The 24,410-nt window shown below is 41.4% G+C and overlaps 1 pseudogene; it reads left to right on the forward strand.

Moving 5' to 3' along the window:
• The first annotated feature begins 960 nt into the window (after positions 1 to 960).
• On the forward strand, positions 961 to 2,175 carry LOC147423059 (phosphatidylinositol 4-kinase gamma 4-like; annotated as a pseudogene).
• The last annotated feature ends 22,235 nt before the right edge of the window (positions 2,176 to 24,410 follow it).

The raw sequence follows: 24,410 nt of genomic DNA on the forward strand, positions 1-24,410 counted from the left end.
GTAAGAATTCAACTTTTTTATACCTATTTCTTTTGGGAAAACAAACAATAGTGAGTGAGAAGCAATCATATGTTCTGATCACCAACCCATTGAAGTTAACTAGGGAATTTATCTCAATTCCTACAAAAATCCCTAATCTTATTTTTATGCAACAAAACGTAAGAAATGACTGTTTTGATGAAAATGTAGTGGTCCATCAACTTTGGAGGCTTGGTGTGACCAAAAGATGAGAAATTTTACAAGTTTCTTATTTTTTACATGTGTAGTAGTCCTTGAACTATAACCTCATGAAAGGATTTTACAAAATGAGTGGATCTACAATGGTTTTGGAGGTTTTTTTCAAAACCCTGAAAGGACACTTTTATGTCCTGTTAGGTTACCAACCTAGTGTTAAGCCAAAATTTGAAAGTTTAGATGATAAACTTTGTTGTCAAAAATAATAGGGATAATACACGCGCTAATAAACACAAAAACAACCACGGAAATATTTTTAACACAAAAAATAAACCCCACCTCCTCTCTCTTCTTTCTCTACTTGAATTTGCACCTTCTCTCTACAAAACACGGTAAAACAGCGTGGTAAACACTTGGAGATTTTCATAGTGCGTGGTGACCTTTTGGTGTACATACACAGTGTGCCTCAATAGCTGTATATATTTGTCTTTGGATTTTAGGGAACTATCGTATGAAACTTCAATGTTGTGTGGACATGCCTATAGCTTTTCTCGAAGAATTATTATAATTTCCAAAAGAAGGAATTTTGTCTTGAAAAAGAGAGAGGAGAGAGATGAAGACAGACTTTGCAACAAAGTGTAACCATTGTTGTTTGTCTTTGCTTCTCTCTTGGGATTGATGAGAGTCATCTTCGGAGCACAATGATGATGGCTTAGTAAACTATTACTAATTACATAATATTATTCCTAGATTCTCAAAGAGGTGATGGTTTGCTTATTAAAAGATATGAATTTAAGCGTGCAAGGCTTTTATCTAAAGCACTAGAGAGTCATATATGGAGGGCGTGAGCTTTGCTGCCAAGATGCTTTAGTGAAGGATTATGGTCTCACAAATGGGAAGCATGTGCATTTGGTCATGAAAGTTTCCAAATTAAAACAGTTAGTGGAAAGGAGTATGCTTTTAGAATTGATAGAATGAAGAGCATTCAAGACTTGAAATATAGGTTATTAGTGAAAGAAGCTATATTTGCAATTCACAAGCTACAACTGGTGCTGAAAGGTCATAATCTCAAATAATGACATGCTAATTGAGTAATTTTCAATGGGGAATGATGCTATAGTGCGCTTATTTTTAAGCAACACTGTAAAAGTAGTAAGTCATGCTATTGAGGCTGACATAAAATTTATTAGACGTTTCTCACAAGGTGAGGGGCAAACAAATTAATGTTGCATGGCAAAATGAGGATGCTTGGCTTCCATCAAGCAAAGTAGAAGACAAACTTGACAACCTTTACCTGACAAAAAGTGGCAATGTTGCTGAAAGCTTCTCAAAATGTAGCTTATCATAAGTGGTGTAGATCTCATGGAGAGTGTCAAAATTATTCTAGAAGAGGTACATGCTCCTATTTTAGCTCGTGATGGATCTTGAGGTGTATATTTTATGCAAGATGAATTTGAGTCTTCCATTGTTGGGGTTTTCAAACCAACGGAATGAAAAATATATGGTTGCAAATAACCCTAAGGGTCTACCTGTTTCTAAGAATGGACAAGGTCTTAAACGAGGGTGCTTTATGTGGAGTGGCATCTTTACTTCTCGATCATAAGGATGACGATGAAACATGAAAGTTAAAAGCTCACTGGTTTTGCAAGAGTCCCCTCAATAGCTTTGGTGAAATGCTACCATGAATCTTTTGGCCTATCAAAAATCGTAGAAACTACTTCAACCCTTCCAAAAAATATGGAGTCTTCAAATGTATGTACATGCTATAAGAAATTGTGACCTCTCAGTTTCCTGTACAAGAACTACACAAGATTGTTGTTCTTGACATACGCCTTGCTAATAGTGAATGGCACAAACACATTGTCTTGTAAGGAAGAAGATGATTCCAAATGGAGCAACACATTGGAGAAGTGGATGATTCAAATAGAAGCGTGCATTGGGGAAGTGGATTCCACGCACCAAGCACTGGCATCAAGATCAACCTACTCCTTGCATGTGTAGCCATGATATGCAAAAGCTGCTCAAGTAACCTAATAAAAATGTAACCTATCACGTGAGTTCAACAGAAGGGTATTTAAAGTTCTTGAAACTTACAAAAATGTATATACAGAAGGGCATATTTTTTCAAATTTGGAAAAGCTTACAGATTTTATAAGAAAAGGGTACATTATATTCTTAACAAAATTCATAGATAAGGGGTTTTACAAACATGTCTTCTTGAATACACGTGATATGGTAGTTTTACACATAGTGAACCCCCCGAGGTCGCTACACACATAGATACATTTTCCCAGCTCACCTTGATGGCTCAACGCAATGGGGAAACTCTACCCAGTGTGGTTGTGTGTGGGGGGGAGAAGTGGTCTGCCTAATCATTTAGTGGAGAGTGCGAGCCAACCACAAAGAGAGAGAGAGAGAGAGAGAGAGAGAGAGAGAGAGAGAGAGAGAGAGAGAGAGAGAGAGAGAGAGAGAGAGAGAGAGAGAGAGAGAGAGAGAGAGAGAGAGAAGAGGAGGAGGAGAGTGCAGCCCTTGTAGGCATTTCTCACCTTCCACCATGCCTCACACTCCCCCCTTTCTTCCATTTGCACCTGAAGATAGTCATGAAAGACAATGGCCCCACAAAGCACACTGACAGCGGGAAAAAGATCAGTGCAATCAGGTGGCCTCCGTACTCGTGCACACTCCACAAACCACGCCTCATGAAAACAAGCAAAGAACAAAACAAAGGGGGCACCACCCTAAATTAAGAGGTTTAGGAACCTCACACATAGTGCACATCGGCAAGTGAGACTTCTGGCATTATGATGGCATAAAAACATATGGCAAAACACATAGAAACGAAGCTTAGGGACCTTATGTAGCATATATATACACAAGACATCAGCTTAACAATACAACGGCATCTGATCATACATAACAAGGATATAGAGAAGCAAGCCAAGGATGGCATAATCACCTGTCAAAAACAATCAACCCAGCAAGTAGGTATGATCCTACTAGTAACACATCAATACCTTAGAGAATGATGGCGAGGATGGTGGCCATGGAGCATGAGAGAAGACTCCTTATTTAGGTTTTAGGGCTAGTAATGTAGCATACTAGAGGGAGAGAGAGTAGAGCTCCATCCATAGCTCCTCGTTGTGAGCAATGTCGTCATAGCTTCGTTGCTTGGTGCAGTGGGTGAAGTGTTGGTTTTGAGTGAGAGAAGGACTCCTTATATAGGTTTCTGAGAGGGTTTAGGATTAGGGATAAACATGCTTAAATCCGCTGATTGGGGTTACTTTTTGCTTAGGGTGGTCAACAGATTGAGGTCACCTGATATGTCACCATCAAGATATTCTTTAGAGTGATGTGTGAGGGGAGGGTAAATGCGGATTTTTCTGATTCTGACGCATGGGGATAAGGCCTTGACCAGCATTTAAGAGCAGGTAAGGTGGCTGTTGAAACTGGAGGTTCTGCACATGTCAGGGGGGGACCTGCGGGGGGGAGGTGGCAGCTGGGTCCTCCTGAATATCAAATTCTCAAAAAATCCTCAACCATGGCTTCTTTTGACATGTGTTCTTTGAAAAAATCAGCATGTCTCTTTTCAACTCAAAAGTCTTTATCCCTGTTGACTCACCTTTACCATAAGATTTTCCCCTTTTCTCCTCTTGTAACTGCATTGTTGATGCCCAATCATTGCTTCTAGTAACAGTGAACTGTTACCTACCAAATACTTATGGTGCACTAAAAAATATTTACCATGGGTAAAACAAGTTACTGTAGGTAAAAAGTGATTTGTATTTACCATATAGGTGAAAATATTTACTGTAAGTAAAAAATATTTACTGTGGTAAAAATATTTACTGTCGCTAAAAATGTGAAAACGGAGTATGATGTGCTGTGAGTCCACACGAACATCCTCGTGTAAATTTCACTAGAAATTCACACCTAGAACGGGCTATTCTGTAAGATATAGGTTGTAGGCATTCATAAGAGCTCGTTCCCATGTATCTTCTATCCATGGCACTTTTTACTCTTTGGTGCTTGTGAAGTAGATTTTTCTTCTCTTTCGAGATCCCTTGGACTAGAGTATCCTCATCTCCCCAACAACTGACTGTGCCTTTATTGCATCTTCAGAAGGGGTCCTAAAAACCATGCATCATATAGCCCTCCCCCTTAAGCTAGAGGTATTTGATGCCTCTAGCTGTAGGTTGTGCTACAATAGGGTTCTCTTGAATACTTACCCACCTGGTACCAACTGAATTTGCCATGTTACTGCTTTCTTGGCTGATGCACCCTGTTTAGTCCTTTCTGATGAATAATTGTATCCATCCATGACTAACAACTGGTCTCCTAGACCCTTGAAAGCCATACCCCATCCATTGTCAATATCCGCTTTCACTGGTAGCATTCTCTTTTTTTCTTTTTTTCTTCTCTTTTTTTCCTTTTTTTTGAAACGACTATGTACATGATTGTTACCTTAGTTGGAGCTCAAATATGATGAGCTCTCCTCTGAACCATCCTTATCATTGATTTCACCAGCATATGGCTGTGAAAGACGACATTGGTAGGCCTTCAATCGCCAACCATTTACCGGGGTATGATGTACCTTACCATCTAGGTCACCTAGTTGGTAACTACCATTTGAGAGCCTCTGTATCACTACAAAAGGGCCTTCCCACTTAAGCAAGAACTTACTATCCTTCCTGCGATCAAAGCAATTGTCGTATCTGAGCACTAAAGAACCTTCCTTGATACCTTTCTTGACAAGGTTGCGATTGAACTTCTTTCGTTTCTTCTCTGCCTGGGCTGCACAGTACTTCACTGCTGACTCTCGATCTAGCCCTAACCTCTCCAAATCAATGATTCTTCCTTCCACCTGCTTCTCTTGACTATCCTCTTGATGTGCTTTTAGAACTCGGAGGCTCGCTAGCTCCACTTCTATAGGCAATAGTGCCTCTTGCCCGTAAACCAAGTGAAAAGGTGTATATCCCAAGGATGTTTTAAAGGATGTTCTGTAGGCCCAAAGTGCTGCATCTAGGTGTTTGTCCCATGCCTTAGGATGTAAATGCACTTTCTTAGTGATGATTTTACATATAAGACCATTTACCTTTTCCACAAGACCATTGCACTGAGGGTAGTATGGTGTAGAGTGCCTGCGCTTGATTTTTAACTTGCTCATCAATTGCCCGACTAAATCAGCTCGAAATCCCGATCCCGTATCCGAGAGAATCTCCAAAGGTGTGCCAAAACGGCAACAAAGGCATTCAAAAATGAAATCACTCACGTCCTTGGCTGTGATGCGCTTTGTGGGACGAGCTTCTGCCCATCTGATCATGTACTCCACCCCCATAATGATGTATTCCTTCCCTGATTGAGTGCAAGGTAGTGGCCCTATTGCATCTATCCCCCATTTTTCAAATGGCCCATAGGTTTTGATTGGATGCTGATTTTCATGGGTAAGACGCCTTGGTCCAGCTTTTTGGCAAACCTCACATGTGCGGCACCAATGTTGTACATCTCGATGGAGGCTTGGCCACGTGAACCCTGCTTGTAAAATCTTTCTGCTAGTAATCTCTTGTGCAAAGTGGCCACCACACACCCCTTCATGACAACTAAACAAAATATCCTTTATCTCTTGGGATGCAGGAACTCTCCTTAAGACAGCATCTTTCCCTCTACAATACAAGTCCTCATTCACTAAGCTATAGCTGGTAGCCTTTTTTGCCAACCACCTACATTCACTTTTACTCATACCAGAGGGTGCTTCACAATGCTCAAGAAAGTAAAGTAAATCATGCAGCTCCTCCTTTCCCTGGTATAAAGGACTTTTCACAAGGATAGCACCTACTATGAGAGTTTGTAGTTCTTCACCTGCTAAGGCATCTGCTTCTCGATTTTGATCTCTAGGAACAAAGTGCACTCGAACTTCTTTAAAACCCGTCAACAAGGCCTTTGCTTCCCTCATCTTAACAGACAATTTGTCATTTTTACAGGCCCATACACCAACCATTTTCTTAACAATCAACATGGAGTCACCAAAAACATTTAGCTTTGTGATGCCCTGAGAAAGACAACATTGCAACCCTAAAACAAGGGCATGGTACTCAGCCTCATTGTTAGAATGAACCTCTTTTAGATGAAACCCTTTTGCAAAGATCTTCTCCTTCTCTGGACCTAATATTACTATGCCTGCTGATGCCTTGTCTTTGGTCCTCTTGTAAGCCCCATCAAAATACAGACTGTGTGCTCCCAGTAGAACTTCAGGCTCCGGGATAGGCGGTACCTTACTAGGTGCCTCTTTCTTGGCCTTCTCATAACACCTTTGTGTGAGGACATCTGCCAAACAAGCACGGGTGGAATCCTCTACTTGTAGTGTGTAGTCAAACTCTTGAAGCTGCACCACCCACTTTGCTATTCTTTGAGACAATTCCATGTGTTGTAGGGCATATGGAAAAACCTCCTCAGTTGTGATCACCACAAATTGTCTCGGAAGTAAGTAAGCCCGAAACTTCTCCACTGCAAACTTAAGAGCTAGCACCAATTGCTCAGTTGCGCTGAAACCCTTTTCAGTAGCTGTCATCACTCTACTAGAGAAGTAGACTGGTCTCATGAGAGATGTCTTTGGGTCTTTTTGCATCAAGACAGCTCCTAGAGCTTCTGGACCTACACTAGGATTTACATAGAATAATTCACCCCATGTGGGTTGTAGGACGACAGGCAATGAGCTCAAAATGGTTTTAACTTCTTGAAAGAACCTTTCACCCTCCTCACTCCATGTCAATGTAGTGTGTTTAGTGAGCTGCTGCAAAGGATAGATTGCCTGAGAAAGGAGATGTATGAATCGTCCCATGTAGCGAACCTTTTGAATGAAGGAGACTAGTTGCTTCACGTTTGAAGGAGTAGGTAAAGCTAACAATGTCTTTACCTTTTCAGGGTCAGCCTCAATACCATCTTGAGACACAACATGGCCTAGTAGAGTGACCTTGCTCTCACCTATGTGGCACTTGTCTTTATTCAATTGCCCACCCAATTGGGCCAGACAGGTGAAACCTTCATCAACCTTGGACAGATGTACTTCCCTAGAGCTGTAAATGCAAAAATCATCAATGAAGACTCGTATGGACTTACCAAAGTAAGGTTGAAACACCAAGTTCATAAACCTCTGGAAAGTAGCTCGGGCATTAGTTAAACCAAAAGGCATAACTCTATAAGAAAAACACCCCCAAGGTGTTACGAAGGTAGTCTTTCTTTGGTCTTCATCTGCAATTCTGATTTGGAAGTAGCCTGAGTACCCATCACACACTGTGTACCTTTCATGACCAGCCACTTCATTTAGTATTTCATCTTGAAAAGGCAAAGGAAAATGGTCCCTTTTTGTGGCTGCGTTTAGAGGCTTGTAATCCACACATACCCTCCACTTCCCATTTTTCTTTGGTGCTACCACAACTGGAGACACCCACTCAGAATCTTCCACTGGGTAGATAAATCCTTCCTTGAGTAATCTTTTTACTTCTTTTAAGAGTGCATCTTGTTGCACTAGCCCTAATCTCCTTAGCCTTTGCACCACTGGTTTGGCACCTTCCTTTAATTGGATATGGTGTTGGGTTACCGTCACTCCTTTAATGTGCTCGTAATCAGTTATAAAGAGGCCAGCATGCTTCTTTAGTACCTGCAAATAAGGTTCTCTCTCTTCTTCTAGTAGGTCCTTAGCTAGCATCTCCTCTAAGCCTGTGGCTTCTTCCTTGTTTAGAGAGTCTTGACCACCTTCTCCTTCTGGGTTTCGCAGTATTATACCCATGACTTCCAAAGAGCTAGCATCCTCCTCAGATGACTCATCCTCAGATGAAGAGCAGCTCCTTGTTCTCCATTCATCCATAGAAGTCTCCATCTCTAGGTCTTGTTGTCTACCCTGCTTCATGTCATACACAATTTTTTGTTGCTTGCCACCTACCTTATGATTTGGTCGTAACTCAAGGGAACCTGTCTCCCAATCTTGCCTAGCTTTCATAGCCATAAGCCAAGGTCTTCCAAGGATTAGCGGATAGCCCTCCCCCTTAGTTGGGATCACATAAGCATCAATTGAGATTGCCACACCAAAAGCTGAAACCTTCACTCCATTAACCTTTCCCACACAAGCCACCCTTACATTATTTTCCATCTTAGCTTGTAAGGAAGTTTGCTCGTTTACTTCCAAACCCAACCTGTGCATTAATTTCTTTGTCATAAAACAAATCTCGGCTCCACCATCTACGTACACATTGGAGACTCGCTGACTCTTAATCTCTGCATCAATGACCGGCACGATATCCTTCATGCCTCTTGCACTAATAGACCTAACTGACTTTGCCTTAGCCCTCCTGGTGCTGACCATCTTAGACCGGGTTCTACGCATCTTTGGGGAAAGGTGGAGGAGTTGCTGCCATGAAATCTTTGGTCCTTGCTTACTCACATCTGCTACCGGGTCGTAAGGTATGGATCCTACCCCAAGTGGAAAGTCTTCTACTCCTATGTGCCTCCTTGACCTACTCTTCCTTTTCTTGTCTCCTATCACTTGGGAGGAACCCTCATTCCCTTTATCCGGCTTTGAAGTTTCCATTTCACCAGTTCTTTGTCTCCTAACTCTCTTTATTGGCATGGCAACAGCTTCCTCCATTTTTTCTTTCCCTTTATCCTTACCATTGTCAAGACTTATGACAGAGACAGCCCTGTCCTCCCCTCCCGATGGTAGTGGAGGGATCTCTCCTGGTGCTTGTGGTGGTGGAGGAGGGGGTCTCAATATTTGGATTGGTGGAGCCACGTGTGCATTTTGTCCATTTAGTGGCCTAGCTCGAGGAGGAGTGACTTGCTGGCGAGGAGGCCGTCTTTGATTACCATTTCCTTGATAGCGTCGTGGATGGGGGAAATAATACATGCCGTGACCTACCTCTCCACAGTTGTAGCAAATGTACTCACGTGCTTGCCTTTGTCCTTCTTGTCTATTTCGTTCATTTCCTGGCTGGGGAGCCCTTACACCTTGAACCAGATTGATGGACAGGCTCTCTAGTTGATTGGTGTTTTGTTAAGGTAATTCTTGTTGAGAGGACTCTTGGTCTGTTGCTCCTGTCCCTGCTACTACCCTTGCCGTAGGTTGAGCTAGCGGTGGAGGCTCCATTCCCCCTTGTAGTTGAGCTTGGAATTTTAACTTCCTATCCTTCTCCCTTGCATAATTCATAGCTTTATCAAAGGTATCTAGGAATTTACCTTTTACCTTTTCTCGAAGGATGGGGTAAAGCCCTGCCAGGAAACAGTCCTTCTTTAGGCATTGTGGTGCCCTTTCTCCTTCACCTAGTGATGCACACCATTTCTCCCACAGGTTGGAAAACTTTCCTTCATAGCTTCTATAGTCATTGGGTGATGTTTGGCGTAGCTCTAAGAGCTGTCTCCACATCTCCTCTGGAGGCTCATGGCGGTGAAATTCTTCGATGAAGGCCATCTTTAAGGACTCCCAGTCTCTTCTTTCTTCAGGTGCCAAAGTTTGATACCATAATTTTGCACCTTCCCTCAAGACCAAAGGAAAGGCCCTTAACTTAGTAGCTTCGTCATCCCTTCCCGATACCAGAAAGGCCATTTCCAAATTATCCAAAAAGTCTGGAGCAACCTCCCCAGGCTTACCATAAAAATTAGGGAAGGCCATAAGTGAGAGAGTAAACAGCTCCAATTTATTTTAAAATAGAGTATGGTAATTACAATTTGGAGCTTTAGCACAACTTAGCTCAAAATAGGATGAAGATCGACACATCAAAGGAATGGTAATAGTCTAGTAAGGGTAGAATGACAGGATGAGGAGAGCGCAAGATTTCCCCAAGTCTCTTGGCTCCAAACAACAGGGCTATTCTTTGATGATAAAAGATTTTTCTATCAATACAAATATTCACACGGATATGACGCACAAAATGGAAAGGAAACATGCGGGGATCATCATTCTCATTATTGGCATCCATACTTACACACAAGAGCCTAGCTTAGTTGCACCACCTTGGGACCAATGAGCCTGATCAGCCAAAGAAGGTCAGCACCTCGGATCACTTCGACTCTTCCTGATGCATCTGTGAAGACGTAAGGCGTGATGGAAACAGTTTGTACAATGCTGAGCCTTTTAGCAAGCAACAATTGGATGCTATTACCATAATCATCATGACGAATGAAAGTGACACCATTAATGTGCAGCACATCATCAACTAAGATAGTCTCCTTAGATTGAGATAACTTCTTGAAAATTAGCAGCAAAGGTAGGGTAGGGAGACTTTTCACTCGGTCTCCAAAGCACTTTGGACAATATCCAAAGTGATCTTCACGCGGACAGGAGGTTGGCTTGGGATTGGTGGTGTCTGGATTCACAAAGTGCACTGGGAGCACTTGCAGACGGGTGGCAATCTTGTAGGCAAGCCTTCGCCTCTTTGCTTCAGGAGGATTTAGGGGTGAGAGTCGTGGTTGCAAGTTGGAGGTTGAAGTTGGTTGCTCACTAGCCTTTTTCTTGCCTGTAGTGGTCATGTAATCCCTTATTAATGAGACTAAGCCAAATGTTACCTTACGCTTGAGCACGCACTACGGCCTTGGGCCACTTAGGTGTAAAGGTGATCTTCCTCCTCTTAGTCGGCTCCTTAGGAAAGAGAGGTCTGGTGATGCTTTCTCTTCCCTTAATGTGTGTCACAGTACCTTTGTGTATGTTGATGTAGAATATTTCAAGCTCGTGTGCGTTGGAGGTTTCTGGAGCACTAATAGGTTGAGAGCAGAGGTATATCAAGCTCTTCTTCTTACTCTCCTTCGTTGGCGACGATCACGAACAAGGCATGTAGAAGAACTTACTTCTTGAATTTCAATGACACTGCAACCTGGTAACAAGACCTCGATGAAAGCTTTTAAGGACTCTAAAGCCTCCTCCTCTTCTATTCTCCAATTTGCAAACTCCTCACGCCATTCGTCCATGTTGTAGATTGCACATCTTCATTGCTTGTGGACTGAAGGTCTGTGTAGCCCTCCTCAATGGGGGCACCAAAATGATAGCGGGAAAAAGAGCAGTGCAATCGGGTGGCCTCTGTACTCGTGCACACTCCACAAACCACGCCTCATGCAAACAAGCAAAGACACAAAACAAAGGGGGCACCACCCTAAATTAAGAGGTTTAGGGACCTCACACATAGTGCACATAGGCAAGTGAGACTTCTGCCATTATGATGGCATCAAAACATATGGCAAAACACATACAAACGAAGCTTAGGGACCTTATGTAGCATATATATACACAAGACATCAGCTTAACAATACAACAGCATCTAATCATACATAACAAGGATATAGAGAAGCAAGCCAAGGATGGCATAATCCCCTGTCAAAAACAATCAACTCAGCAAGTAGGTATGATCCTACTAGCAACACATCAATACCTTACAGAATGATGGCGAGGATGGTGGCCATGGAGCATGAGAGAAGACTCCTTATTTAGGTTTTAGGGCTAGTAATGTAGCATACTAGAGGGAGAGAGAGAGAGGGAGAGAGAGTAGAGCTCCATCCATAGCTCCTCGTTGTGAGCAATGTCGTCATAGCTTTGTTGCTTGGTGAAGTGGGTGAAGTGTTGGTTTTGAGTGAGAGAAGGACTCCTTATATAGGTTTCTGAGAGGTTTTAGGATTAGGGATAAACATGGTTAAATCCGTTGATTGGGGTTACTTTTTGCTTAGGGTGGTCAACAGATTGAGGTCACCTGATATGTCACCATCAAGATATTCTCTAGAGTGATGTGAGAGGGAAGGGTAAATGCTGATTTTTCTGATTCTGACACATGGGGATAAGGCCTTGACCAGCATTTAAGAGCAAGTAAGGTGGCTGTTGAAACTGGAGGTTCTGCACATGTCAGGGGGGGACCTGCGGGGGGGAGGTGGCAGCTGGGTCCTCCTGAATATCAAATTCTCAAAAAATCCTCAACCATGGCTTCTTTTGACATGTGTTCTTTGAAAAAATCAGCATGTCTCTTTTCAACTCAAAAGTCTTTATCCCTATTGACTCACCTTTACCATAAGATTTTCCCCTTTTCTCCTCTTGTAACTGCATTGTTGATGCCCAATCACTGCTTCTAGTAACAGTGAACTGTTACCTACCAAATACTTATGGTGCAGTAAAAAATATTTACCATGGGTAAAACAAGTTACTGTAGGTAAAAAGTGATTTGTATTTACCATATAGGTGAAAATATTTACTGTAAGTAAAAAATATTTACTGTGGTAAACATATTTACTATCGGTAAAAAAGTGAAAACGGAGTATGCTGTGCTGTGAGTCCACACGAACATCCTCGTGTAAATTTCACTAGAAATTCACACCTAGAACGGGCTATTCTGTAAGATATAGGTTGTAGGCATTCATAAGAGCTCGTTCCCACGTATCTTCTGTCCATGGCACTTTTTACTCTTTGGTGCTTGTGAAGTAGATTTTTCTTCTCTTTCGAGATCCCTTGGACTAGAGTTTCCTCATCTCCCAACAACTGACTGTGCCTTTATTGCATCTTTAGAAGGGGTCCTAAAAACCATGCATCACACACCAAAGTTTCCATTTTGAAGTGGATTAACAAGCATCAGGTAGCCGTTCTTGCATTATCTAGATTTTTGGATTGTTACCTTCCTTGGCTTATAAATGGTTGAAGCTTATACCCACTATACTTCATGCCATGGTGCATTCACAAGAAACTACTCTAGGAGCTTTTGTAGATGCATCTATTGGGGAATATCATGAACAATGATCTGGCAAAAAATCTAGCCATATGAAAAAGGGTGAAAACACTAGCTATGTAGAAACCAAATTCTCTGGGTGGGTAGAAATTCCTTTAGAGGCTCCTATGTTGCACACATGGCACTGTACAACGAGGAGTTCGGCTAGCTGGGTATGCCACACCCCTACACACATGGAATTAGGTGAGTTAACCATCTTATCATCATGGAGGCTCCCTTCTTCATCACACCCACATGAACATAGTGACATGTAGCAAGCGGGAAGAAAGGAGAAAGGTTCTAAGTTGGTCTAGGGTACCAAAACATGTAATAGAGAATTATGCTTCTTCTTGCAACTTGCACCGATGTCGTCAGCTCCATACATTCCCCACCAATTGGCTTCATGTGCACAGATAGATAGTCGGTGTGAGATGATTTGCGGTGTCACCAAATGTAGGCATAATTTTCTATGTGTGCACTACATCCAGGTTAGTTGCATTTTAAGGGCTATGGATCTGGCATACAGTTTTTAAACCTATGTCAAGCTCCTAAGTTTTTTTTTGTGCACATCACTAGAAATCTCTAGAAGGGTTAATTCAGCTAGCCCTTTGTTGTAAATAAGTTGTGCTAACTTATTTTTTCAAAAATGTAGTAACAGATTGTACATTACAAGACCAAGTTGTTTGATAGGGTTGAAACTTACAAATGTAACACATGTTGTTTTTGCTTAGAGAGAGAGAGAGACTATGTCCAATTAACGACACCAACACGCTTGACCCTTTTGTGCAAACATGCCGACATCATTTTTGTTCAACAAAGCTGGTGCAAAAGAGGGTGGAATCATAAATCCTATGCTTAGTCCAGTCAACCCCACATAAATCGTATGTGCAGCCACCATTATTTTTTATCCACTTTTTAATCCCACGAGCAACAACTACTATCCTTATCATGTAAATGTTCTTACTAGATAATCTACATGCATTCATGATTTTGATTATACCTGGATTGCACCACGACATCTCTTAATAATTCCTCTAATATTGCTGCTCATGTGCTCAATCATGTCTCTAAACATATCAATAGGTAGAGAGGAAGATGAAGAAGCTAAGATGAGAAGATTTCAATGTTGTAGGAACAATCTCAAGAGACCTATAAGTTCTATACGAGGGACTTGAGCTCGGATGTTCTACTCAAGTGGGATCTTAGATAACCAATCTACAACTCGGGACTTTCCTTTTCTTATTCATATACAATATCCCCCCCCCCAACACACACCCATTAGGTGAGAAGCTTTTGAGTAAATTTTCATAGGAGAGAAACAATCACAAGAGGCCACAATGTCTATGGGATGAGGTGGGATTTGGAGTCTTTAAATGAGAGAGAGAGAGAGAGAGAGAGAGAGAGAGAGAGGATGAAGAAGAAGATTCTTGAGCTCAAGCGCTTACACACTCATGTACATTCACAAGGATCATGTGCATACACCAAGAGATTAGTCTTCAATAAAGTCTCAATACCCGATCTTTGTACATTAGTGGAAGTGGGAGATAAGCCAAATGGTTGCTATGGTACGGATTGCATGTAAGGGAATAGGTTGAAGCATGTAGTTGGTTGCATACAATCTCCTCTGTCATACGTGCTTTTGTAATTTGGATTTGGTGGGTGGGGGGGGGGAGAGAGAGAGAGAGAGAGAGTACATGCTTATGGGTCACACCCATACATTGGAGGGAATGGGAGCTAAACTAAATGTTTGCTATGATAGGTATTGCAGTGAAAGTAAGGGAATAGGCTAAAGTATCTAACTGGTTGAATATAGTCTCATCTCTCAAAAAATTGTTTGCTTTTGTAATTTTGGTTTGGTAGGTGGATATATATATATATATATATATATATATATATATATATATAGAGAGAGAGAGAGAGAGAGAGAGAGAGATAGAGAGAGTACATGCTTACAGGTCACACCCTCAATTTTGCAACACTTGCAAAGATAAAAAATTCAACGATCTATGTTTGCTTCCATGGCGATCAATTTTTAAGGTTTCAATGTCACTTAAAAACACTAATGAAAAATATGTGCCTTATATGTAGAAAGAAAGAATTTCAATTTTGTTTTACCTCAAAGGTGGCATTTTAGGACTAGGTGTCATTTTTTAAAGCCACAACAACGCGCGGGTCACATACTAGTTGAAAACAATGCAGATTATCTTACTGAAAATCGCACACGTGAGTGGATGATTGGGGGGTTCGGACCCCCCCCCCTCCCCTTTTTTTTGAGCGTTAGGCCTCTTCAACACGTCCATCGGATGTGTGTGCAATTGAAGTGGAAAAAGCACATTGCAATGTATGGAATAGCATGAAATGCTCCAGCTTGACCCCCTTTCCCATCCTCACATGTGTGAACAAGCAAAATTATCATCTACCCCTCATCGAGTCTCTCTAGGCACTCAATTGGTTGACCAACCTTCACATCTTAGAGCTCATTAGTGGTCATAGCCTGTTTACGTTTAAAGTTTCTTACAAATACAAGGAGGTGGAAAGAAGCAGTAGCAAAGCATAGGGACGGCACGTCTAAGCATGAAAGGAAAACAAACGGGGTGAGGGCTAGAGCCCCCTATCGTCTCCATGCGTGGATGATAGGAGGACTGCAGGCCCCTCGCTTTTTTTTAGACTTCATGGCTTCGTCACACAGGGACGGAAGAAATGTAATTGCACTCACATGCCCCAATGAGGAGAGGCTCTCGGTGAAAATCTAGTCACTCCATCTTTCCAAATATGCTCTCAACTACGGGGGTGAACCTCCCCAATGGAGGCACCGATCTATGAAAATTGACGATGCAAAAGCATAGAGAGAGAGAGAGAGAGAGAGAGAGAGAGAGAGAGAGAGAGAGAGAGAGAGAGAGAGAGAGAGAGAGAGAGAGAGAGAGAGAAACTCCTGAACCAATCAACCTTGGCAAGTAATAACTGAATGTGTAATACAATGGGGGCAAGGGGCTCGGGGAGGTCACCTATTAAAAATGTAACCTATCACGTGAGTTCAACAGAAGGGTATTTAAAGCTCTTAAAACTTACATAAATATATATACAAAAGGCCATTATTTTTTCAAATTTGAAAAACTTACAGATTTTAATAGAAAAGGGTACATTATATTCCTGACAAAATTCAGAGATAAGGGGTTTTACAAACACGTTTTGAACACATGTGATATGGTGTTTTACACATAGTGAACCCCCCGAGGCAAGGGGTTGCATATATATCAACCTTAGTAAATTGCCCTACCCAAACTTTGACAATAAGTAAACTAAATACCTAAAAGCCTAAATACATAATGGGATCACATTGGGCCACTTAAGATGCCAAAACTCTAAAGACTAACACCCTTTCTAAACCTCATAGTGGACATCAATATTGAGATCAAGTCAATGAAGAAGGTACCATGGACACCTCAGAAGTGGCCACCAACTCGATACAGTTATGTTTTGTGACCCTCAACTTTTGTACCTTAGAATAATTCCATCTTGAGCATCGGTTGCCTTTCAGAAAAAATTGAAGTGTAGACCACACATGTCCAAGAATCCCCATTCGTAAACTGTGAACACATCACGTCCAAAAGATAATACTCCAAGATAAGGAATTGTGGAACACATCATGTCCATGATCCGACTAAAGACTATGGATTGGTGGACCAATCACTCAAAGTCCAACACAAGGGTCCAAATTCGGTAGCGTTTTGAAACACTATTTGCATGGGATAGCCTTCGATAGGGCAGCGTGACAGAACCGTAGAGGCAGCGTGGGGGGTTTTGGACACCAGCGACTAAAGAGTTTCTTCTCCTTTGCTTTGCAGCTCCTCCTCGAGGGTTCTACCTCTATGAATGTAAGTATACCATGAGAGTTCAGCAGCAGGGGTTTTTTAACTCAAACTTTTTGGGTAAATTTACATCAATACATTTAAATAAGGGGTTTTTTAATTGCATTTTGGAAAAAAAACCCGTAAGTTCATAAAGAAAGAGGGGTTGTTTTATTAGTTCAAGATTCACATATAAGTGGTTGTTTAAATACCCTCTGAACGCACGTCGTATAGATGGTTTACATATAGTAAACCCCCCAAGAGCTCCTCCTCCAAGAGTCTTCAAGCACAACTCTAATACCATGTCAAAGTCGACAATGCGGAAGTGTAGAGACCGAGAAGAGTGAGCATGAGAGAGAGAGAGAGAGAGAGAGAGAGAGAGAGAGAGAGAGAGAGAGAGAATCAATCAACCTTGGCAATGAATAATTGAATGTGTAATACAATTGAGGCAAGAGATTGCATATATAGCTCAACCTCAGTAAATTGCCCTACCCAGACTATGACAAATAAGTAAAATAAATACCTAAAGGCCCAAATAAATAATGGGATCACATTGGGCAGTTCACTTGAGATGTGAGAGGCAAGGGGTTGCATATATAGAAACCTCAATAAATTGCCCTACCCAGACTATGAAAAATAAGTAAAATAAATACCTAAAATCCAAAATAAATAATGGGATCACTATGGGTAGTACACTTGAGATGCCAAAACTCTAACACGATCCTACTAATCTATTATCGAACAAAAGTTTTCGCTTTCCTCTATAGGTGGTGTCCGTATTGCGTGACATAGAATCATCCATGGTCACCCGTCATCTGTAACAAGGGCCTTATTGGCACTACCTGTTGTTGCAGGCACGGTGTCTATGAAATGTCTACATAATTTTTAGGTTATTTTAAGATTTCTTTTCTTAGCATTCTTCTTGAGACATACATACATACATACATATATAATGCTTGCATAAAATAAGCTTAATCGAGAGAAATAGGTCATGGAGACTCAAACAAGCAGCACAAAGTAGCATTAGCATTTTGCATAATGCTACATGCCTATAAGATGCAAGCATTTCCATAATCCCAGAGCTTCTTGGCAAGAAAAAACAGCTTGAACACGAGCAGCTCTTTATTAACAATACCGTGAATTCTTTTACCCATATCAGCATCGTCATGCCCATTATCGATTGAGACCCAGCCTGTTTCACTAGCGCATTTGAGAAGGGGGGGGGGGGGGGGAGGCCCCTTGTCATCCGCGCGCAAAAATCGACAAAATGGTTAAATTGGGGGAAAGAAAAGGTTTGGATCCCTCCCATCATCCATGTGCAGACAAATGAGAGTGGGGCTCCAGCCCCCCTTTTTTTCAAAATTATTTGACCATTCGCGATCATTTTTATTGAATTTTGACAATTTTTTTTACCTATTACCAAGGTTATTCAAGGCACACACATGCAAATCCACAAAGCCATGTCAAAGATGTAATTTTTTCTTTTTTGTAAAAGTTCCTCTAGCTAGTCATTTGTTACTGAAACACCTATTACTGACAGCTCTTTTAAAATAAGATTAAATTCTTTTGAGATTCCTTTTCCCCTTATCTCCCACCACAATATCTTTGTAGGGTTTGAAAGGGTAAAATTTGCAGCAAGGCAAAGCGGTGAGGCCAAGATCATCTAGTTATACGACCACAGTCAAAGTCAATGGTGAGTGACTCAGCTCCTCTCCCTCTGTGAATCTCTCCCTTTGAAAACAAAGATCTACCTTGTACTATTTCTTAGAGGCCTTGGAGGAGGGCTTCTTTGTGGAAGAGACCTACAATTTTACGTACGTTCTAAAATTTTAAAATATGAGATAACTGGCTAGTGTGTCCATTCTAGTGAAAGATGAAAACAAAGCAAACATGTCAACTCAATAGGCGAATGTGTCCATTCTAGTGCAAAAAGATGAAGACAAAGATGCATTTTGCATTGTTCATGCTTGTGTGGCTAAGATAAGGCCATGAAAATGCTAGCTAGCATATAGAATGTGTACTAGGTCACAAGAATCTAGTGCAAGGAGAGAAATGTTGTAGCCACACAACAATAGATGATTCCTTGCTGCTCCCATTGACCCCGCTAGCTTGAAACCAACACCTTTGGCTAGATGCAACTCTTTGCCTTCAATGTCACGCAGAGGTCCAACCTTGCCTCCCACCATAACATATTTCAGAGAGTTTTCCTTGAGAAAATCGCACATGGAATTTCAATTTCACACATTGTAAATTAGAATCCCAAAATGGAATTATTTCTTTGCCTTATGGTTCTGTAATTACAATGTGGGAGCAAGGAAGGATATGGAATAGTGGACTGAAAAAAACTCTCAATCCTTAAGGGTTTTTTCAAAATCCCATAGCTTTCTAGTCTCGGATGTTGCCACTTGGAGCCCAAATACATTTTTTGCAAGACATGTGGTTGTAAGAAGGAGGACGTGGCCATTAGAGCAAAGATTAAGTGAGGGTTACTTGCCAAATAAAGCATCTTTGAGCTACACATGTAGCTGATGACAATGGTGCTAGTTAGTGATAGTTGTAATGATGCCACCTAGGGATACCACATATACTTTCATGCCTTTATTTCCCCATGAATGATCCTCTTTGTCTCTTTGACTTCTTGCAAACTTGATGAAGATATCTACTATGCACCTCTTTTAAATTTGTACATTGTCTATTGAATTAGCACCCCCTTTTTATCTTTATCTTGTAATGCATGTAATTTTGTTATTCTAACATCACTCACTATGGAGACAACTTTCAACTACAAACCAGGGATGTAATTCTTCATGTTATCTATTTTATCAAAGTTTTTAATGTAATATTTTTGGATATAGTAATTTGTTACCCTTTTGATAAGTCAACCACCCAGGCTTTGGTCATCTAAAGATCACCAACAAAATTACCTTGAATTTAGCTTCAAAAATTTATCTCCTAGGGCTATCACAGGATCATGATGGTTTTGTTTTGAGGTTGATTTCTGTGTCCTTGGCCTCTATGTAATTTTTTTGGATAATGTATTGGTTGATTCTAAGTTTCCCTGCACTATGGTATTATGCATTTTTGCCTACTAGAATGAACACATTAGAATTTATTAAAAATGTGTGCTTTTTGGTTTAGTATTTTGTGCTATTAAAAAAATCTATAGATTTTTCTGATTGCAAAAGCTCAAAACTAGAAGCTCCTTAAAAAAATATACTTGATATGAATGAGTGCTTCTATAACTGGAATTATGTGAAGGAAGGCCATATGTATCTCCTACGGTGCAACACTTGCCACCACCTCCAAGATACCAGATTGGTGATCCATTGTCATGCCAAGGGCATACCCAGGGGGGGTCACAGACCCGGGCTAGTAGATGGCCAGTTGCCAGTGTGGAACAGGGGATTCAGTAGCCTAGGGTTCTATAAGGGAGGTGTGATAAATCCAGCTATGGAAGTTCCTTGGGACTCTAGTTGGTATCAGAGATAAACTTAGCTAGGCAAGGACGTGGTCTTTTACTTTTTCTGCATGTACATGCAAGGGCACCTTGGAGTTCACGTCTTGCCAGGTGGGGACAAATACGAAGGACCCATGTGCAGGGCCACTTGAGGCGAGGGGGGGTGACGGGTTGACTGGCTCGGAACCTTGCATTGTGGAGCTCGACGAGTGCGCAAGGCTGCGAGCAAGAAAACTTGACTCTGCCACTCACGTTGAGGAGCATTGCAGTGTGCAGGGGGTGCACCTTTGCCCACTCGATGGCCTCATGCTCCATCGCTGCTGTTGTGTGGAGTGTTTTCTTTCAAACACCCAAAGGCACTTGGCCTTAGGGCAAATTAACAAAAAAAACCCTCCTTAGGGTAGGTGCCCACGGTTGCAAACCCGGCAAGTGTCTCACCTTGGCACATCCGACAACCACTGCTCAAGTTGCAAAGCTTGGGCAATTGCAGAGATTTGGCAATTTGCATATTGCAGAGATTGGGTGACTATTGGTGGTTTTCCACAAACGTCTACTTGCATAGTCGTTTAAGCGGTACTACTTAAAGGCTTGAACATCAAATTGGTTTAAACATTAGGTGAAATTTGGACTCACAAAGGGGCCCTTTAAGGAGTTTGACTTTACCTCTCTCTACCAAAACGGGTGCATGGATAAATTTTTATAAACAAACTCCAAAGTTGGTAGAGGTTTGACAATTAGAATGTCCTCTTCAAGCTCTATCTACTTATATATAGCACGCCATGAGATTCCTCATATTTTAGAAGATTCTTTTTTTGATTCACATAGAGTCCCACAAAGTTGTCACATCATAGGTAAATCAAAAAAAGAATCTTCTAAAATATGAGGAGTCTCATGGCGTGCTATATATCAGTAGATAGAGCTTGAAGAGGATATTCTAACTGTCAAACCTCCGCCAACTTTGGAGTTTGTTTGCAAAAATTTATCCATGCACCCGTTTTGGTAGAGAGAGGTAAAGTCAAACTCCTTAACGGGCCCCTTTGTGAGTCCAAATTTCACCTAATGGGAAAGCTCGACGAAGCGCGTTTGTACTACAAATCGAACACAGTGATTTTACGACAAGCTTAATATCTCGGATTTGAAACTTTCAATGACCATACGGTTGCATGTATCATTAGCCCAGTCACCTACCGACATCGGTGGTGCATACTACGGCTATGAGGTTGTTTTTGGAATCAAGGTATTCTTCTTTCTCTCTCTCTCTCATTGCACAGTGTTTCCATGGATTCGGATATCAACATGACCTTTGATTTTGAGCACAATACACCTGATCTCCCCCCCGGGGGATTCACTGTGTTTTTCCATAAAGTACCACATGAGTGTACAATAGGGGGGTTTTAGATTTTTTACATAAGGGTATACAATAGGGGTAGCCCCTCATTATTTCATACTCATACCGTACACGTAAGGGAGGGGGTGGGGGGGAGGAGGGTGGTTACATTGGGGCTACATTCAACTACCTGAGCCACCTTAAATACATTAGTAAGCCTCTGTGTGTGTGTGTGTGTGTGTGTGCATCGATGAATACTTTCATGGCATGGTGAAAGTAAGGGAAAACTTGAAATTATCTTGTTTTTTGGGTCAAAATTAGAAGCTTTTGTTGGTAATTACACTAAACCTTATGTAAATTTCCTTATAGCCAAGCTCAAACCCCTCTAATTTGTCAAAATACCCTTCAACTTTTTAAAATTCCCAAATTACCCATGTATCTATTTTGATCGGATTGATCAAGCTTTTCTAATTTTTATTCCTTTTTGACAATTGAGATGCATTTTTGAGTGGTTAGCATGTAATTTGTCACATATTACCTCACAAAACAAGCGATCATGTCCACAAAGATAACACATAAGTGTAGTCATTAACAAAATGTCAATCATTGAAGAACAAGAATACATCCTAATTCGTCTCTGTCCTACCACACATTGAGAGAGAGAGAGAGAGAGAGAGAGAGAGAGAGAGATGAAGAATAAGAGAGTTTTAACATGGTAGGAAACTATCCCAAGATACCTTAAAGATCTAGCTGACAAGGAGAGTTGAACTCAAGACCTGTTATGAGAGAGAGAGAGAGAGAGACAGAGAGAGAGAGAGAGAGAGGGGGGGGGGGGGGGGGGGGGGGGGGGGGGGGGAGAATGTTAAAGCTGGTATTTATTATGCTAGTTCAAATCTAAAAATGACACATCGTGCGAACATAGATTTTCACTCGATATTTGTTTCACCACCTTTGCTGGAAACATGATGGTGTTCAAGCATCCTCTACCTGCACTATTTGAACATAGGGGATGCATGAAATTGATCTTTTCTATCACTGCCATTTGAATATGGGGGCAGCACAAGATTAATCCAAGCATCTCTCAAGTGCAGACATTGAAGAGGCTTTGTACGAGTAGAGAGCATTATTTACACACACACGCAGTGTCACAAGCTGCTATTAGACGGTTCGCGAAGTGGGCACTAGAGAGAGCGCAACTTCACACATAGCATGGACAAGCTCTTGCACAGAGACATGCTTGCAAGCACTTGCAATAGGTTAGAGAGAGAGAGAGAGAGAGGGTTCATGGGCGCTGTGGGGTTTTTTCGGGACTACAGCCTTGTGTGTGACAATCTTGGCAAGCAATTGCATCATTGTACGGGAAAAAACATTTATCCAAACCCATAGAATTCCTTTTCTTGAATTTGTCAAGAGGAAATTTTAGAAAATTATATTTATTTTTTAGGTTGTTACACTATTTTTCTCTATTTTGGGACGGAATTTCTTCTTTTCTCCTTGCCGGCAATTTTGAAATTTAAAGCGGCACGATATTAAGTCAAGACACAATTTTCCCGATGGATGATTGCATCTGGGCGGACATAAGTGGTAGAAGGAGAGCCCAATTAATCCTCGCTTGCAGAATCCTAGCATTGTGTCGTGCAGTGCTCAAAATAAACTTTATTCCAAAAAGTTGGCAAACGTACATATGTGAAACAACAGAGGTACATTGACAAAATTTGAAGGTTTTTACACCAAATTAGAATGCATTGTTTAATTACAACCAAAATTAATATGTAGTTAACTTTTGCTTAATTGTGATGAGTGAAAGCGCTCTTATGCTGCCATCTGTTAGTCAAGAGCGAAAGTAAGAAAAATTGAGCCCTTTTGCCAAGAGAGCATGAGGAAAACTGCATGTCCTTTAATCTCTCCTTGCTCTCTTCTTTATGCAAGCATTAGCCCACTCCTCTAAGTCTTTCCCTGTTATGCCTTGTACATAATTTGTTGCTTTCACACAACTTACTTCTTTACTGATTTATGCACATGAGTTGCCCTTAAATTCCCTTTGTACATGAACTACCCCTTGCTTTATGAAATCCACCAGACTCTGTTTGTGTGACAAAGCCTTAAATATAAGGGAAATATTCAATATATCATTGATTGTCGAGTCTCGATCAGAGAGAGAGAGAGAGAGAGAGAGAGAGAGAGAGAGAGAGAGAGAGAAGAAGAAGAAGAAGAAGAAGAAGAAGAAGAAGAGTATTTTAACATCGTAGGAAACTATCCCTAGAGACCTCAAATATCTATTTGACGAGGAGAGTTGAACTCAAGACCTTTTATTCAAGAGGAAAATGGTGTGAGAGATGCGTGCAGATAGGGATTTTCCTCTTTGTGTTTTCTTACCTTCAAATATAAAATTTAGTGGTAAATTTCAAAATTGTGGGACTACACTAAACCTAGTTTTTTTAACGAGCACTGTCATGCGCTTCGTTGAATTTGGGCATCAGCAACTGAAGGTTTATTCCTATCCTCGTTCTCTCCCTCGCGAGTCGCAGATGAGGTGCTGGGCCTCTCCTGCCCCCTGGCCATCGAGAGCTCTACAAGCTCCCAACTATAGCCACACTTGCTTGGTGTCTTGCGCACTGCGTGCGGTACTGCTGCGCCCTCTTAGGACTTGTGTCACGAGCCTTTTGTTGGCTGTACTGGTAGTCGTGCCCTGCAAGCGGCATGTTTTCCCTCCCTCAGAGCCTCCGACAGGCCTCTGACCTGAGGGTATTTACGGATTTTTTTCACAGTCACCAGTAGGGGATGCAATTCTTTGAAATTGTGATTTTCTTTAAAAAACAAAGGTAGAAACTTTTGTCTTACACTGCCAATGGGACTCAATCTCTTTGCATGCAATCCTCAAT

Source organism: Adiantum capillus-veneris, chromosome 26 (genome assembly GCF_014529385.1).
Source record: "Adiantum capillus-veneris isolate H3 chromosome 26, ASM1452938v2, whole genome shotgun sequence".
NCBI classification, from domain to species: domain Eukaryota; kingdom Viridiplantae; phylum Streptophyta; class Polypodiopsida; order Polypodiales; family Pteridaceae; genus Adiantum; species Adiantum capillus-veneris.